This window comes from Giraffa tippelskirchi, chromosome X (assembly GCF_054371585.1).
Source record: "Giraffa tippelskirchi isolate mGirTip1 chromosome X, T2T-mGirTip1v1.2.pri, whole genome shotgun sequence".
NCBI lineage: Eukaryota > Metazoa > Chordata > Mammalia > Artiodactyla > Giraffidae > Giraffa > Giraffa tippelskirchi.
Window position 1 is genome coordinate 10,950,756 of NC_137289.1, and position 8,413 is coordinate 10,959,168.

The window sequence follows — 8,413 nt, forward strand, 5'->3', positions numbered from 1 at the left end:
GTATCCTTTATGATAAACTGGTGAAACATAAGAAAATGTTTCTCTGAGTTCTATGAGTGGCTCTAGCAAATGGATCAAATCTGAGAGATCACAACCTGGACTTGAGATTGGCTTCTAAAGTGGGGTGAGGTAAGAGGAGAGAGCAATCTTGTTGGTCTGAGACCTTAACCTATGGTGTCTGACACAATCTCTAGGTAGAAAATACCAGAATTGAATTAAATTGTGAGACAGCCCACTGTTCTTGCAGAACCGCTTGATGGTGTTGGGAGAAAACACACCGTGAACCCTCCAACAAATAATAGGGATCAGTTGCAGTGTGCTGAGGGTAGAAAATAAAATAATGAATGGAAAGCAACCCCTAGCCCCAAAGAAAGTAAGTTTACCACTATATGCTTCACACCAACTGACCCCAAGTTAAAGTATTGATGAATTTGGAAAACAAAAGGAGATAGCATTGCCCATCTCTACGTTTTCAGTCTTCCCCACACATTTTATTTTTTTCTTTTAACTGATTGCTATCAGACTTTTCATTCTTTTTTATATTATTAGTAAAAAAGAATTTACCAATTGATGATCACTGGGAACATTCCTATAAATAAATTGAGAAATCAAATCAAATGTGTAAAGAACATTGAAGGAAAAAATAAAGAATACTGCTCTGATAGTTTGATATGAAATGCTACTGGGAATATTATTCTGAGATGTGATCAAAGTGAATTTAAAACACTGTACTTTACAACATTTAGGTGGTGCTGATGACTTGGAGCCATTTTACAAGGGAAAAACAATTATTAAAGAAACAACATTTGGCTTTAGAAGAATACTAAATGAAGCTGAAATTCATTCTTGGGCCAACTACGTTGTTTTATTTGCAGGCAATTACAGGATTTTAAATGTCACTAATAGGTGAATATGGATCTCCTTTCAAATACAACAAAACCACAAAAACCAAGTAGTTATTCATCATGTTTTTCAAAGACTTAATAGGGATTCATGAGACAGAATTCATAAAATGAAAACAAAATTTGGGCCAAAAATTCCAGATAATGGTTAAGCAATAGAATTATCTACATCCATCTCCTTTCCCACAACTTCTCTCACTCCTGTCAAAGGAACCATCATCTCAGATCTAGACCACTGCAATAAACCTGCTCAAAGCTACCCTTACTTCTTCCCTTGCCATCCTTCACAGATTATTTTCAACAGTGCAGCTAAAATAATATTGTTAAGATATAGATCAGACGTTGGCTCTCCTCTGCTGAAAATTTTCAATGTCTTCGCACTTAAAAACAAAATAAACAAATGAAAACAAAAAAGTAAAACACTACTACAACCACAAAAACTCACAATTTTTACCTTTCTGAACTCATTTCCTACTAAATTTTTCCTGCTTTGACTACACTAGCCTCTTTATTTTGTTTATTAATATTCTAAACGTGCTTCTACTCAGAGCCTTTGCACTGGCTGTTCCTTCTGCCTAGAATACTCTTCCCCCTGATATCCTCATGACACCTTTTCATTGAAGCATTCCCTGCTGGGCACTCTGCAAAAAAGAAAAAACAAAAATGAAAAACTTCCTCCCTCCATCTTCCTCTCCTACTTGTTTTCTAGAGCTCAGACTTTCTAGATAAATCTCATCTAACACACTATGTATTGTATTTATGTGTTTTCCATCTGCCCTAATCCAGTGTAAGCTTCCCAGGTGGCACTAGTGGTAAAGAACCTGCCTGCCAATGCAAGATACCCAAGACACGTGCATTTGATCCCTGGGTGGGGAAGATCCCCTGGGAAGAGGGCATGGCAACCCCTTCCAGTATTCTTTCCTGGAAAATCCCATGGACAGAGGAACCTGGTGGGCTACAGTTCATGGGGTCGCAAAGAGTTGGACATGGCTAAGGTGACTGAGCACACAGCACACACAATCCAGTGGAAACTCCATGGATGTGCGGGATCCATACTTTTAGCACCTTGTTAAGTGAATGACTTACCTCATTAAATGACTTACATGTTTGGTGAGTAAGTCTCTCTAGTCCTCTTCAGTTTTAATATTCTGAGAGCTGCTAATATACAGAATTGTCTTGTTGAGTGAACCACTGTGTTCTGCATGATTTTAAGTGTATTAATCAGTGGTATGCTAGTAATGCTCAACAATTCACTTTCTGATCAGAAATACCCTGGGTGTATAGCATTTGCTAAATTCCATGATGAAAGTAAATATGGACTTTGGGTGAAAGGTACACAACTGCCTCTCATGAGCTGGTATAAGCCATAAATAGTGCAAAATGTATTAGCACATCCAATGGACCCAATCACCAGAGGAGACAGGTATTAATTTTGGCCATTTTTCATATGGAGAAACTGCTCCACAGAGAGCTTGAGCATGCCCCCACGGTCACACAGGAAGTGATCTAACTTGCATATGTCTTAAGATTGAGTCCAGAGCTTATGCTCAGACAAATTCAGCTATGTTGCAGGCCTGAGACAAATTACATGAAATAAAAATAATTAAAATGAGGAAAATTATGACCATCTGTAGTATGTGTATTCTTTTAAGTGTCAGCCAAGAAGCTACATTAAAATTTGTTTTTGAATCTTTAGAAAATATTTTACCTCAATTTCCCATGGAGAGGGCCAAGGGTGTGTGCTGTAGTTAGGCTTTTCCTCAGACCCCTGATAATCACTATTCAGTTGAGAATAATCCCAAGTGCTTGGCCAGATAATACTCGGCATCCTTGTACCACTTTGAAATATATTGACAGGAACTGCAAGAAAGAAAAAAATAATGGCTACTTTCTTTTTTTATTATTATTAATTTATTTATTTTAGTTGGAGGCTAATTACTTTACAATACTGTAGTGGTTTTTGCCATACAATGACATGAATCAGCCATGGGTTTACATGTGTTCCCCATCCTGAACCCCCCTCCCACCTCCTTCCCCATCCCATCCCTCTGGGTCATCCTATTACCCCAGCCCTGAGCATTTGTCTCATGCATCGAATCTGGAATGGCGTTCTCTTTCACATATGATAATCCACATGTTTCAATGCTATTCTCTCAGATTGTCCCACCCTCACCTTCTTCCACAGAGTCCAAAATACTGTTCTATTTTCTAAGTTTTCTCTTATTTCATTTTAGTAGGATTCCTTGGTGAAATCAGAATCTGACTGAACTGGAAATAGAAAAATCTAGACCATCCCTTAGTTTGTTAAAGATAAATACCTTGTGGAATGCATTGCTATTTTTCAACAGCGATAATTCTGAGTTCTGATGCAGAAATTCTGTTAGGCCCTACATGGTTTTTACACTGTATAGCCATTACGTGAAAGTGAAAGTCACTCAGTCATGTCTGACTCTTTGTGATCCCATGGACTATACAGTCCAGGGAATTCTCCAGGCCAGAATACTGGAGTGGGTAGTAGCCTTTTCTTTCTCCAAGGGACCTTCCCAACCCAGAGATCGAACTCAGGTCTTCCACCTTGCAGGTGGATTCTTTACCAGCAGAACCACCAGGGAAACCCAAGAATACTGGAGTGGGTAGCCTATTCCTTCTGCAGCAGATCTTCCCGACTCAGGAATCAAACCAGGGTCTCCTGCATTGCAGGCAGATTCTTTACCAACTGAGATACTAGGCAAGCCCTTATAGTCATTACAATCAGCCACCAAATCAATGACTCTCATTAGAAAGCAGTCTTTCTTTTATTACCATTAATTTAACCTGTTTGGAAGTCCTTATTAAGAATTCATCTAGTAATATCACAACAGTTACATGGATTAGATAAACTTGCTCAACTGCCTCGAGAGCTGAAAATAGATTTTGTTTATGATACAAGATTAATTAAAAGAAACATTGAATGAGTATGATCTTTATTTTTACATCATGAAACATTGAATTACCATGCATATTATGTATTAAAATAAGGTATTTATAATAAGTGTGAACCAAATTATTTAAATGTAAGCAAACCAAACTCAGCATTGAACAGTTAAGCAACTGTCTATTACATTATTTTAGATATTGACCTTTGGAGATTGAAAGCATTTTGAGGAAGAATCAGAGTCACCAAATTTTATTTTCAAAAAAAAAAAAAAAAAGAATAAGTACTTCTGGACCCCATCTGGTCAATCCATGACATTTAAAGTGAAACAGTGTTTGGAATATTGAAATCAGCCATTGAAATGACACAGAAGAATATGGAATTGTAGCTGGTATACCTTGCAGATGTGCTGTAATTTTGACTATAGTCTATTGCTGTTATAAAACTCAGGAGATGCAAATTTTCTTACAGAGGTTTGGACAAGAGAACCAGCTCTAATGGAAACACTGGAATGTACTTCCAGAAATAGATTTCTAGCCCCACCTCAGGTCCATTGAATCACCATACATAAGCAAGGCCCTCCAAACCTAGGATTCAAGGATTTGAGAAGGCTATTATGAAAATCAATGGAGTAACTAACTTGTTTCACATGCTAGGTTAATTTTATTGTTTCAAATGGTGTGTGTGATACCCATAATACACCTATATGAATGCTAAATCACTTTAGTCATGTCTGACTCTTTGCGACCCCATGGACTGTAGTCCGCCAGGCAGACTGTCCATGGGATTCTCCAGGCAAGAATACTGGAGTGCGTTGCCATGCCCTCCTCCAGGGGATCTTCATGACCCAGAAATCAAAACAGGTTCTCTTAGGTCTCCTGCGTTAGCAAGTGAGTTCTTTACCACTAGCACCACCTGGGAAGCCCATCATTGCTGTTCAGTTGCTCAGTCTTGTCCAACTCTTTGTGACCCCATGGACTGCAGGACGCCCAGCTTCCCTGTCCATCACCAACTCCCGGAGCTTGCTCAAACTCATGTCCATTGAGTCGGTGATGCCACCCAATCATCTCATCATTTGTCGTCCCCTTCTCCTCCTGCCTTCAGTTTTCCCAGCATCATGGTCTTTTCCAATGAGTCAGTTCTTCACATCAGGTGACTAAAGTATTAGAGTTTCAGCTTCAGCCTCAGTCATTCCAATGAATATTCAGGACTGATTTCCTTTAGGATTGACTGGTTTGATTTCCTTGCTGTCCAAAGGGCTCTCATACAAGCCCATACACACACACATATATATGCATTTATTGGAATAGAAATGGAATCACGGCAACATTTTAGTACTTTGTGTTTTATAGAATGGAAAATACTGGGGGAAAAAACACTAAAAACATTGGACATGATAGAGAAATGTTAAACCAAAACACTAATGGGAGCATAGAAGACTCATTTTTTGCTTAAAAAGTATTTTTTTAAAAAAGTAAGGTGGAATTGTCTTTACAAATTAAAGTCTGCACAGATGTAGAGTCCTGAACCTAAATTCAAATTCCCAGTCACTCTAATGTCTTTCATGCATACTTTATTGAAATTTGAACAATAAGAGACCAACGTGTGTGAAAAAAAAAAAGTTTGATCAGAGTATTAGAACTCTTTTGGCAGTGTTTGTTTATATATGTCTTGCTTATATTCTAATTGTGATGAGATCTATGATCAGAAAACAGTATCAGGGGCCTCAGCTATCTAGAAGATATGTAATACAGAAAGCAACAAATGTCCACTGGTGGAACTGTATGTAAAATTTCTGATAGAACTTGTCAAATAAGTGAACAAAGGGCTTATAGAGAGCTTTAGACGGAAAATCAAATGATAGACTCACTATGAAGCTAAGCGTTAGTGTCACTCAACATTCCAGAGACAGTCTGCAATGTGTTCTGAGGCCCTGATTTGACTTTCAATGTGGATAAGAGAGCGAACTAAATTATCATTCATGGAAGTCATTAAAACTAACTTCACCCATACATTTTTTCAGCCAGAATTTGTTGCAACATTGTCATTATGGGACAAAAACCCGACATAGAAGAATGATTATTTTTGTCATAAGTTGGCACATTTCCCAGGGGAGAAAATCGAGAACCTGTCTCCTTAAGAACTATGTCCTTCTACCCCTATCACAGAGTGAACTAGTCTTAATCCTTCACAATAAAGGATTCAGGACAATTTGAATTTGAATCGCAGCTCTGGGGAATGTTTTCTAAGGCTGAAAAGGGGGTTTTAATTTTCTGTGCCTCAGTTTCTCTAATTAGAAAGAGAATCAAATTCTGTATTATCCATCCTCCTTAAATAAGGACAGTGAGAATTAGCAAAGATGGAATTGATATCCTCTTCAAATACAGGACACATAAGAGCAGTGTGTGATGACATGAAAACAATAGTTTATGATTAGTGGGCAAAATCATTATGTTGCCTTTCTGGCACAGAATGCTTAATTTGAAAATAAAGCCAGAGAGAGAAAATATTATTTGTGTGGAAGATGTTAAAAATTTGAATGATTTTATATAGGTGTATAAATTAACTAGAATGTATGTGCATTGAATTGCTTTAAAATACGGATTCTCTTAGGTCAAAAGGGGAATAATTTTTGTGACTGTGAGAAAAATACCTTCTAACAGTGGATATCACTCCAAAATCCATCTATTGCCTTTTTTTCCTTTCTGTTCATTAAATTATGTATTATTCTTGGCATTCAGAGACTCCACTCACCATTATTACTCAGTCTTACCTATACTTTTAACAATATATATTTAAGGACCTTTCTACTGTGATTCCTTAGGACATTTCAGAAAGAATTATGAAAGATGGTACGTATGCCTGCTGGATATGCATATTTGCTGACAATAAGAATTGGTTCATTTAAATTTTTAAGGACCTAGAACAATCTCAAATGAAATGTAAAATCAATAGCTTGTGCATTTTTTATAGACCATACTAGCTAAGCCAAGTATTAGAGATGAGAGTTAGAGATCAAAATAGACTCAGTATATGGTGATTTCACTTTTGGTGTTAGATATCTTTTTCTAAGTGGAAGGGATGTGTTCCAGCCAACTTTTTTGTAAAATGAATTTATTTTAAGTGAATCTTCCCTTGCAATGGGCTTCCAATAAGAAATTAAACATTTATACTACTGGTTATAAAACAACTCTTATTGACTCCTGGATATATTAAAAATCATCCTGAGGAATGCAGGAAATGTTTGAAGATTGCATTTAGATACAGAATTATTACTTTTTGATAATGTATCAGTGGCTGTGTTGTGCATATGCAGTATCTGAGTTTCTAGGCTGGAGAGAGGTCATTTGAATTTTAATATCTTCCCTTACGATAATATTTACCCTCAAATCTAGTTTACAGTTGTACATACTATGCAAGACAGTAGTAATGCCCTAAATTCAGAATAAGCCAGGAAAAGATAACAATACTAAGATTAAAAATAAAATACAATAAGGTGCCAGTGCTTCTGGTAACGTGAGAATTTGTCTCACTGATTGCTGCGTTCTCTATGCAATGGCGGAAAAGGCAATGGCACTCCACACCAGTACTCTTGCCTGGAAAACCCCATGGACGGAGGAGCCTGGTAGGCTGCAGTCCATGACCCGCTAAGAGTCGGACACGACTGAGCGACTTCACTTTCACTTTCACTTTCCTGCATTGGAGGAGGAAATGGCAACCCACTCCAGTGTTCTTGCCTGGAGAATCCCAGGGACAGGGGAGCCTGGTGGGCTGCCGTCTATGGGGTCACATAGAGTCGGACATGACTGAAGCGACTTAGCAGCAGCAGCAACTATGGAATGGCTTGTTAATTGACTGCTCGTGTGTATATCACTAGGATATTGCAATAAATGGTGTCCCAGTATCCTGCGCAAGTAACACTTTCAAGACTAACAGTTGCACGGAGCTCTTTCACACCCCGCCCCCAGCACCTTAACCATGTACTGGAGTAGGTTGCCATTTCCTGCTCCAGTTAATATCGCAGTACTGACAATTCTCCCTGCATTCATCCTATTATTTGAATTCCTTGACCTCTTTTAAGGTATCTCTTGAGATCTTGTGAGTTTCTACAGTTGGCCTGGAAGAGAGACAGTGGAAGTACTAAAGTGAAATATTAAAATACTCCCTCCTTGCTGAGCAAGGGAAGTTTAAGAAAGTCTGTGCTGAGTCTAGTAGTTGTCTGGCAACTGTCTGCTAAACCATTAGTCTATTAGTGGATGGAGCCTGTGTTGACTGCTCTTCTCCCAAAGTAAAGACTTGTTAATTGACTTTCAGTGGTATCATCATTAGGACATATTAGCAAAATGATGTTTTTGAGTTTGAAAAAAGATTATCATGATGTTGAGGCTAGCAAAATATTTGAGTACCAGCTTGCTTCAGCAAGTCTGATGTGAAATCATATGCATTCATTAGTTAATGCTGCTTTCCAGCAAATTAGTCAAGTTAGATATTTGTCAGTTGTTAATGTATTATCTTAAGTAATGCAACTCACATGGCATATGCCTTTGAGTAATTTTCTAACGTTTAGTAGTGGCACTGTGAAAGGTAGAATTTGAGA